The following is a 10,172-nucleotide window of genomic DNA, read 5'->3' as shown; positions in this document are numbered from 1 at the left end:
CTTGCCATGCCCTCCGGGACCGTGGAAGGCTGAGGGAGCGGTCTCGGGGGTGGCGGGCAAATCCCAGGGGGATCTGCAAGGTTTGTGGAAGCCCTGGAGCCGGGACAAGGGGTCCGAGCCGGACCCGGGTCTGCGCTGCCCCTTTCCCTTGGTCCCTGGTCCTCTGCAGGAAGCCCACAGAACCTCGAGCTGCTCCGCGGAGCCACCGCCTCTGCCAAGGGAATGGCGGTGGGCCGCTGGGCAGAGGAGGGGAGGCGAGCCGCGGGGACTGGCGGCGCTGGCTGGGGACGGGTGGGCGTGCTCTCCGGGCCTGGCCCGAGAGCCTTCCCGCATCCCTGGGATGGCAAAAGCCAGGCGGTGGTGGGCAGCTGGGCCGGGTGGCGGGGGCTGGGGGACGAGCCAAAAGCTGGGAGCGGACCCCGGGGCGGTGGGGACGACGGGGAGTCGGTGGGGCGCGGGGCGCGGCCTGTGGGGGCGCGGCGCGGCGCTTAGAGACCGGGCTCCTTGAGGGGCCTCCGGGGCACCTGGCGCCTGCCCTTGGCAGCCGCACGCCCAGACCGCGCCCTTTCGGGCGGCTTCTCCTCCTTCCCTTTCCTCAGCAAGCCCTCCTCCAGCGGACACGCGCATCCGTTCCGCCAACGCCCCTCTGCCCTCGCTCTGTAGCCGGCTCTCTGGCCCCAGTGGCTGCGCCTGTCCTCCCCGCCTGGAGACAGGGCTGCGGGGAGGGGCGATGAGGGCAACAGGTGAGAGCCCCGGGTTGGGGCGCGGGCAAGGGCGCAGAGGCGGGCGCGGGCGGGGCGCGCCCAGGCCTCTCGCAAGTCGCCGGCCAGGGAAGCCCGGCCGCTGCCAAGAGCCCAGGCTTGCGCGCGGCTCTCTTGCCACCAAAGGGGCTTCGACCACCCCGCGTGTGTTGGCCCCCGGGGCGGCCCAGTGTCCTGGGCCCCGTCATTTCCAGGAAAAGCAGTGCCCCACCTTGGAGGCGTGCACCCTTCGATAGCTCAGCTGGTAGAGCGGAGGACTGTAGCCTGGACTCGTGTGGACATCCTTAGGTCGCTGGTTCGATTCCGGCTCGAAGGAGGTGCCTGACAGCTTTTGCCCATCCTGCATCAGGAGGGGCGCTGGCGCCCGGCGCCCAGCCCCACCGCTGCTGCCCCTGCCCCTTGGGCCCCCCTACAGCATCGCAATCGCAGCCGCCTCCCTCTCCCAGGCCAAAGCCAGGAAAGCCTCTCCCTTCCACCGACACAGGGACTGGACGGGACGACGGGACGGGACGGGACGGGCCGGGCCGGGCGGCCTGCTGCTGCTGTCACTAGGGAGCACACGCCCGCTTGCTGCCCGCACTCCACGCACACACGCACACACACGCACGCACGCACACCCGTGCCCTGTAGCGCATAATCGGTCCCCCTGGCTCCTGCCGTATGGGGTGGTCTCCACCACACTCCGCGCCCTTTCTCCTTTTCTTCACCCAGCCCTCCTGCTCCCACTCCCGCTTCCCAGCGCCGCCTCTGCCACCACCCCACCGCTTTGCTCCGTATACCTGCACAGCAAGCTCCCTGCCACCAGGTGGGCCGGAGAGCCGTCCACGGCAAGCTCGTCACATGCACGCTGTCACGCTGTCACGCCCGCGCTGGGCACCCACGGCCCTGGGGCGTCCTTCTTGGACACTCGGCCTCTCCATCTCTGTCTCCTGCTCCGCCTCCTCCTGGGATGCTGCTCTCACCGTCCCTCTTCTGTCGAGCCCACCCGCAGTCTCTCTAGCTCTCTTGCTCTCTCCATCTCTCTTGCTACGCCCACACCCCCGGCCCTCCTCTCTGTCTCTCTCTGTCTCTCTGTGTCTCTGGCACTCTTTCTCTGTCTCTCTCTTGATGCGCCCATCAACACGTGCACCTACGGAGACAGAAAACCCTCTCTCCTGCCCGCTTTACCTAGTCGCGGGACAGAAGCGCCACCCTGAGACATTTCCAGCCATTGCCAACTGCGCAGCTGCCCCGGGGGAGGCTGACTTGGGCAGGAGCGGCAGGCGGCAGGGCCCTTGGTGGGCCTTGAGAGCCGGCTTGGGAACCTCGGCCGGCCGGGTCAGCTTTCCTGTGCATCTGAGGACGGGGCTGCGGCCCCCGGGCAGCCTCCACTTTCACTCGCCTTCACACCCTTTCCTGTCGCCACGGGAGGGGTTGAGTTCCTTCGGAAAGAGCGGTGACTGATCCCGCTCTGCTGCGTGGTGTCACAACCACCTGCCTCGATGCCCCTGCTCCTCCTGACCTGGACAGACAGCCGTGGAAGTCGAGGGAGAGACCGAGAGAGAGAGAGAGAGCGAGAGGAGAGAGAGTAGAGAGGGAGACAGCCAGGAGACACAGACAGCCCAGAGACAGAAGGCAACTCTCTGCTCTCTGCCTTGTGGATGGAGCTGGGTTCCAGGGCTGTGGCTGGGCGTGGCGGGCAGTCTGGGCACACGGAAGGCGGCCAGGGAGTGGTCCTTGGTCTCTGCCCTCCTGCGGCAAGGAGACTCCGGAGACCCCACGGACGGCTGGAGCTCCTCAGCGAGAGGACCGCCAGCTGAAGCGAGAGGAAGGCCCTGGGGCCAACCGAGCAGCCTCTCTCGCGCGAGCCCTGAGCCCACAGGTGGCTTTGGGCAACCGGAGCCCGGGCTTCCCCGTCCTCTTCCTCTCCTGGCATGCCGCCCCCAGTCTCCCCCCGGGGGCCGGAGAGGGGGCCGGAGAGGGGGCCGGAGAGGAGGGGGGGGTCTGAGCCTTCCCTTCTCTCCCACCACCGCCAACTGAGCCGGGCTGAGCCCCGGGCCGTGGAGTCTCCACAGGTGCCGGCCCAGGGTGCCGTGCCCTTGTAGCCTCCCAGGTGGCCCTCGGGAGCAAGGGTTGGCTCTGCAGCCACAGAGGGTCGCCAGCCTTGAAGGGCCCCATGGGAGGAGACCAGTGGCCAGGGAGCCAGGGCAGAACCTTGGGCCTTCCTCGGATACGCCCCCTGACGGGACGCGGAAGGTGCCGGAGCCTTGGGCCAGCTGCTTGGGTGCTTTGGGGGAAGGGCGGCGGGGAGGTGGGGGGCGAGGGCCGGCAGCTGTGGGTGAGGGTGAGACTCCGCCCCTGCCCCCGCCCCCGGGGCACATTCGACTCTTCCTGCCTCGGGCCTCCCCGAGGGCAGCAGGGCCCTCATCTTGGCGGGTGCAGACACGCGTGTCTCCAGGGCGGGAGGTGGGTGGCGACACGCTCATTCCATGGCATGTCACTTGGACGTGGCTTGCCATGCCTCTCTGGGACCGTGGAAGGCTGAGGGAGCGGTCTCGGGGTGGCGGGCAAATCCCAGGGGGGATCTGCAAGGTTTGTGGAAGCCCTGGAGCCGGGACAAGGGGTCCGAGCCGGACCCGGGTCTGCGCTGCCCCTTTCCCTTGGTCCCTGGTCCTCTGCAGGAAGCCCACAGAACCTCGAGCTGCTCCGCGGAGCCACCGCCTCTGCCAAGGGAATGGCGGTGGGCCGCTGGGCAGAGGAGGGGAGGCGAGCCGCGGGACTGGCGGCGCTGGCTGGGGACGGGTGGGCGTGCTCTCCGGGCCTGGCCCGAGAGCCTTCCCGCATCCCTGGGATGGCAAAAGCCAGGCGGTGGTGGGCAGCTGGGCCGGGTGGCGGGGGCTGGGGGGACGAGCCAAAAGCTGGGCGCGGACCCCGGGGCGGAGGGGATGACGGGGAGTCGGTGGGGCGCGGGGCGCGGCGGGGAGGAGGTGGGCGGGGCGCGGCGCTTAGAGACCCGGCTCCTTGAGGGGCCTCCGGGGCACCTGGCGCCTGCCCTTGGCAGCCGCACGCCCAGGCCGTGCCCTTTCGGGCGGCTTCTCCTCCTTCCCTTTCCTCAGCAAGCCCTCCTCCAGCGGACACGCGCATCCGTTCCGCCAACGCCCCTCTGCCCTCGCTCTGTAGCCGGCTCTCTGGCCCCTCGTGGCTGCGCCTGTCCTCCCCGCCTGGAGACAGGGCTGCGGGGAGGGGCGATAGGGCAACAGGTGAGAGCCCCGGGTTGGGGCGCGGGCAAGGGCGCAGAGGCGGGCGCGGGCGGGGCGCGCCCAGGCCTCTCGCAAGTCGCCGGCCAGGGAAGCCCGGCCGCTACCAAGCCCAGGCTTGCGCGCGGCTCTCTTGCCACCAAAGGGGCTTCGACCACCCCGCGTGTGTTGGCCCCCGGGGCGGCCCAGTGTCCTGGGCCCCGTCATTTCCAGGAAAAGCAGTGCCCCACCTTTGGAGGCGTGCACCCTTCGATAGCTCAGCTGGTAGAGCGGAGGACTGTAGCCTGGACTCGTGTGGACATCCTTAGGTCGCTGGTTCGATTCCGGCTCGAAGGAGGTGCCTGACAGCTTTTGCCCCATCCTGCATCAGGAGGGGCGCTGGCGCCCGGCGCCCAGCCCCACCGCTGCTGCCCCTGCCCTTGGGCCCCCCTGCAGCATCGCAATCGCAGCCGCCTCCCTCTCCCAGGCCAAAGCCAGGAAAGCCTCTCCCTTCCACCCACACAGGGACTGGACGGGACGGGACGGGACGGGACGGGACGGGCGGCCGGGCCGGGCCGGCCTGCTGCTGCTGTCACTAGGGAGCACACGCCCGCTTGCTGCCCGCACTCCACGCACACACGCACACACGCACGCACGCACACCCGTGCCCTGTAGCGCATAATCGGTCCCCCTGGCTCCTGCCGTATGGGGTGGTCTCCACCACACTCCGCGCCCTTTCTCCTTTTCTTCACCCAGCCCTCCTGCTCCCACTCCCGCTTCCCAGCGCCGCCTCTGCCACCACCCCACCGCTTTGCTCCGTATACCTGCACAGCAAGCTCCCTGCCACACAGGTGGGCCCTGGAGAGCCGTCCACGGCAAGCTCCGGAGGCTGACCAGCATGCACGCTGTCACGCTGTCACGCCGTCGCGCTGGGCACCCACGGCCCTGGGGCGTCCTTCTTGGACACTCGGCCTCTCCATCTCTGTCTCCTGCTCCGCCTCCTCCTGGGATGCTGCTCTCACCGTCCCTCTTCTGTCGAGCCCACCCGCAGTCTCTCTAGCTCTCTTGCTCTCTCCATCTCTCTTGCTACGCCCACACCCCCCGGCCCTCCTCTCTGTCTCTCTCTGTCTCTCTGTGTCTCTGGCACTCTTTCTCTGTCTCTCTCTTGATGCGCCCATCAACACGTACACCTACAGAGACAGAAAACCCTCTCTCCTGCCCCGCTTTACCTAGTCGCGGGACAGAAGCGCCACCCTGAGACATTTCCAGCCATTGCCAACTGCGCAGCTGCCCCGGGGGAGGCTGACTTGGGCAGGAGCGGCAGGCGGCAGGGCCCTTGGTGGGCCTTGAGAGCCGGCTTGGGAACCTCGGCCGGCCGGGTCAGCTTTCCTGTGCATCTGAGGACGGGGCTGCGGCCCCCCGGGCAGCCTCCACTTTCACTCGCCTTCACACCCTTTCCTGTCGCCACGGGAGGGGTTGAGTTCCTTCGGAAAGAGCGGTGACTGATCCCGCTCTGCTGCGTGGTGTCACAACCACCTGCCTCGATGCCCCTGCTCCTCCTGACCTGGACAGACAGCCGTGGAAGTCGAGGGAGAGACCGAGAGAGAGAGAGAGCGAGAGGGAGAGGTGGAGGGAGACAGCCAGACAGACCCAGAGACAGAAGGCAACTCTCTGCTCTCTGCCTTGTGGATGGAGCTGGGTTCCAGGGCTGTGGCTGGGCGTGGCGGGCAGTCTGGGCACACGGAAGGCGGCCAGGGAGTGGTCCTTGGTCTCTGCCCTCCTGCGGCAAGGAGACTCCGGAGACCCCACGGACGGCTGGAGCTCCTCAGCGAGAGGACCGCCAGCTGAAGCGAGAGGAAGGCCCTGGGGCCAACCGAGCAGCCTCTCTCGCGCGAGCCCTGAGCCCACAGGTGGCTTTGGGCAACCGGAGCCCGGGCTTCCCCGTCCTCTTCCTCTCCTGGCATGCCGCCCCCAGTCTCCCCCGGGGGCCGGAGAGGGGGCCGGAGAGGGGGCCGGAGAGGAGGGGGGGGTCTGAGCCTTCCCTTCTCTCCCACCACCGCCAACTGAGCCGGGCTGAGCCCCGGGCCGTGGAGTCTCCACAGGTGCCGGCCCAGGGTGCCGTGCCCTTGTAGCCTCCCAGGTGGCCCTCGGGAGCAAGGGTTGGCTCTGCAGCCACAGAGGGTCGCCAGCCTTGAAGGGCCCCATGGGAGGAGACCAGTGGCCAGGGAGCCAGGGCAGAACCTTGGGCCTTCCTCGGATACGCCCCCTGACGGGACGCGGAAGGTGCCGGAGCCTTGGGCCAGCTGCTTGGGTGCTTTGGGGGAAGGGCGGCGGGGAGGTGGGGGGCGAGGGCCGGCAGCTGTGGGTGAGGGTGAGACTCCGCCCCTGCCCCCGCCCCCGGGGCACATTCGACTCTTCCTGCCTCGGGCCTCCCCGAGGGCAGCAGGGCCCTCATCTTGGCGGGTGCAGACACGCGTGTCTCCAGGGCGGGAGGTGGGTGGCGACACGCTCATTCCATGGCATGTCACTTGGACGTGGCTTGCCATGCCTCTCTGGGACCGTGGAAGGCTGAGGGAGCGGTCTCGGGGTGGCGGGCAAATCCCAGGGGGGATCTGCAAGGTTTGTGGAAGCCCTGGAGCCGGGACAAGGGGTCCGAGCCGGACCCGGGTCTGCGCTGCCCCTTTCCCTTGGTCCCTGGTCCTCTGCAGGAAGCCCACAGAACCTCGAGCTGCTCCGCGGAGCCACCGCCTCTGCCAAGGGAATGGCGGTGGGCCGCTGGGCAGAGGAGGGGAGGCGAGCCGCGGGACTGGCGGCGCTGGCTGGGGACGGGTGGGCGTGCTCTCCGGGCCTGGCCCGAGAGCCTTCCCGCATCCCTGGGATGGCAAAAGCCAGGCGGTGGTGGGCAGCTGGGCCGGGTGGCGGGGGCTGGGGGGACGAGTCAAAAGCTGGGCGCGGACCCCGGGGCGGTGGGGACGACGGGGAGTCGGTGGGGCGCGGGGCGCGGCGGGGAGGAGGTGGGCGGGGCGCGGCGCTTAGAGACCCGGCTCCTTGAGGGGCCTCCGGGGCACCTGGCGCCTGCCCTTGGCAGCCGCACGCCCAGGCCGTGCCCTTTCGGGCGGCTTCTCCTCCTTCCCTTTCCTCAGCAAGCCCTCCTCCAGCGGACACGCGCATCCGTTCCGCCAACGCCCCTCTGCCCTCGCTCTGTAGCCGGCTCTCTGGCCCCTCGTGGCTGCGCCTGTCCTCCCCGCCTGGAGACAGGGCTGCGGGGAGGGGCGATAGGGCAACAGGTGAGAGCCCCGGGTTGGGGCGCGGGCGGGGCGCGCCCAGGCCTCTCGCAAGTCGCCGGCCAGGGAAGCCCGGCCGCTACCAAGCCCAGGCTTGCGCGCGGCTCTCTTGCCACCAAAGGGGCTTCGACCACCCCGCGTGTGTTGGCCCCCGGGGCGGCCCAGTGTCCTGGGCCCCGTCATTTCCAGGAAAAGCAGTGCCCCACCTTTGGAGGCGTGCACCCTTCGATAGCTCAGCTGGTAGAGCGGAGGACTGTAGCCTGGACTCGTGTGGACATCCTTAGGTCGCTGGTTCGATTCCGGCTCGAAGGAGGTGCCTGACAGCTTTTGCCCCATCCTGCATCAGGAGGGGCGCTGGCGCCCGGCGCCCAGCCCCACCGCTGCTGCCCCTGCCCTTGGGCCCCCCTGCAGCATCGCAATCGCAGCCGCCTCCCTCTCCCAGGCCAAAGCCAGGAAAGCCTCTCCCTTCCACCGACACAGGGACTGGACGGGACGGGGCGGGACGGGACGGGCCGGGCCGGCCTGCTGCTGCTGTCACTAGGGAGCACACGCCCGCTTGCTGCCCGCACTCCACGCACACACGCACACACGCACGCACGCACACCCGTGCCCTGTAGCGCATAATCGGTCCCCCTGGCTCCTGCCGTATGGGGTGGTCTCCACCACACTCCGCGCCCTTTCTCCTTTTCTTCACCCAGCCCTCCTGCTCCCACTCCCGCTTCCCAGCGCCGCCTCTGCCACCACCCCACCGCTTTGCTCCGTATACCTGCACAGCAAGCTCCCTGCCACACAGGTGGGCCCTGGAGAGCCGTCCACGGCAAGCTCCGGAGGCTGACCAGCATGCACGCTGTCACGCTGTCACGCCGTCGCGCTGGGCACCCACGGCCCTGGGGCGTCCTTCTTGGACACTCGGCCTCTCCATCTCTGTCTCCTGCTCCGCCTCCTCCTGGGATGCTGCTCTCACCGTCCCTCTTCTGTCGAGCCCACCCGCAGTCTCTCTAGCTCTCTTGCTCTCTCCATCTCTCTTGCTACGCCCACACCCCCGGCCCTCCTCTCTGTCTCTCTCTGTCTCTCTGTGTCTCTGGCACTCTTTCTCTGTCTCTCTCTTGATGCGCCCATCAACACGTACACCTACAGAGACAGAAAACCCTCTCTCCTGCCCCGCTTTACCTAGTCGCGGGACAGAAGCGCCACCCTGAGACATTTCCAGCCATTGCCAACTGCGCAGCTGCCCCGGGGGAGGCTGACTTGGGCAGGAGCGGCAGGCGGCAGGGCCCTTGGTGGGCCTTGAGAGCCGGCTTGGGAACCTCGGCCGGCCGGGTCAGCTTTCCTGTGCATCTGAGGACGGGGCTGCGGCCCCCCGGGCAGCCTCCACTTTCACTCGCCTTCACACCCTTTCCTGTCGCCACGGGAGGGGTTGAGTTCCTTCGGAAAGAGCGGTGACTGATCCCGCTCTGCTGCGTGGTGTCACAACCACCTGCCTCGATGCCCCTGCTCCTCCTGACCTGGACAGACAGCCGTGGAAGTCGAGGGAGAGACCGAGAGAGAGAGAGAGAGAGAGAGAGAGAGAGAGAGAGCGAGAGCGAGAGGGAGAGGTGGAGGGAGACAGCCAGACAGACCCAGAGACAGAAGGCAACTCTCTGCTCTCTGCCTTGTGGATGGAGCTGGGTTCCAGGGCTGTGGCTGGGCGTGGCGGGCAGTCTGGGCACACGGAAGGCGGCCAGGGAGTGGTCCTTGGTCTCTGCCCTCCTGCGGCAAGGAGACTCCGGAGACCCCACGGACGGCTGGAGCTCCTCAGCGAGAGGACCGCCAGCTGAAGCGAGAGGAAGGCCCTGGGGCCAACCGAGCAGCCTCTCTCGCGCGAGCCCTGAGCCCACAGGTGGCTTTGGGCAACCGGAGCCCGGGCTTCCCCGTCCTCTTCCTCTCCTGGCATGCCGCCCCCAGTCTCCCCCCGGGGGCCGGAGAGGGGGCCGGAGAGGGGGCCGGAGAGGAGGGGGGGTCTGAGCCTTCCCTTCTCTCCCACCACCGCCAACTGAGCCGGGCTGAGCCCCGGGCCGTGGAGTCTCCACAGGTGCCGGCCCAGGGTGCCGTGCCCTTGTAGCCTCCCAGGTGGCCCTCGGGAGCAAGGGTTGGCTCTGCAGCCACAGAGGGTCCCCAGCCTTGAAGGGCCCCATGGGAGGAGACCAGTGGCCAGGGAGCCAGGGCAGAACCTTGGGCCTTCCTCGGATACGCCCCCTGACGGGACGCGGAAGGTGCCGGAGCCTTGGGCCAGCTGCTTGGGTGCTTTGGGGGAAGGGCGGCGGGGAGGTGGGGGGCGAGGGCCGGCAGCTGTGGGTGAGGGTGAGACTCCGCCCCTGCCCCCGCCCCCGGGGCACATTCGACTCTTCCTGCCTCGGGCCTCCCCGAGGGCAGCAGGGCCCTCATCTTGGCGGGTGCAGACACGCGTGTCTCCAGGGCGGGAGGTGGGTGGCGACACGCTCATTCCATGGCATGTCACTTGGACGTGGCTTGCCATGCCTCTCTGGGACCGTGGAAGGCTGAGGGAGCGGTCTCGGGGTGGCGGGCAAATCCCAGGGGGGATCTGCAAGGTTTGTGGAAGCCCTGGAGCCGGGACAAGGGGTCCGAGCCGGACCCGGGTCTGCGCTGCCCCTTTCCCTTGGTCCCTGGTCCTCTGCAGGAAGCCCACAGAACCTCGAGCTGCTCCGCGGAGCCACCGCCTCTGCCAAGGGAATGGCGGTGGGCCGCTGGGCAGAGGAGGGGAGGCGAGCCGCGGGACTGGCGGCGCTGGCTGGGGACGGGTGGGCGTGCTCTCCGGGCCTGGCCCGAGAGCCTTCCCGCATCCCTGGGATGGCAAAAGCCAGGCGGTGGTGGGCAGCTGGGCCGGGTGGCGGGGGCTGGGGGGACGAGTCAAA

The 10,172-nt window shown here is 69.1% G+C and overlaps 3 non-coding genes across 3 annotated transcripts; all 3 read left to right on the top strand.

Moving 5' to 3' along the window:
- The first annotated feature begins 987 nt into the window (after nucleotides 1-987).
- TRNAY-GUA (transfer RNA tyrosine (anticodon GUA)) lies at nucleotides 988-1,077 on the top strand. Its single transcript is given in 2 exon segments — nucleotides 988-1,024; nucleotides 1,042-1,077. It is a non-coding gene; the product is annotated as a tRNA-Tyr (tRNA).
- Nucleotides 1,078-4,243: 3,166 nt separating this feature from the next.
- Nucleotides 4,244-4,333, top strand: TRNAY-GUA (transfer RNA tyrosine (anticodon GUA)). The gene is given in 2 exon segments: nucleotides 4,244-4,280; nucleotides 4,298-4,333. It is a non-coding gene; the product is annotated as a tRNA-Tyr (tRNA).
- A 3,149-nt stretch (nucleotides 4,334-7,482) lies between these two features.
- On the top strand, nucleotides 7,483-7,572 carry TRNAY-GUA (transfer RNA tyrosine (anticodon GUA)). The gene is given in 2 exon segments: nucleotides 7,483-7,519; nucleotides 7,537-7,572. It is a non-coding gene; the product is annotated as a tRNA-Tyr (tRNA).
- Nucleotides 7,573-10,172: the final 2,600 nt, after the last annotated feature.

This window comes from Equus przewalskii, chromosome 1 (assembly GCF_037783145.1).
Source record: "Equus przewalskii isolate Varuska chromosome 1, EquPr2, whole genome shotgun sequence".
Classification (NCBI taxonomy): domain Eukaryota; kingdom Metazoa; phylum Chordata; class Mammalia; order Perissodactyla; family Equidae; genus Equus; species Equus przewalskii.
Note: the sequence above shows the minus strand (reverse complement) of the source record. Positions and strands in the feature narration are given on the sequence as shown.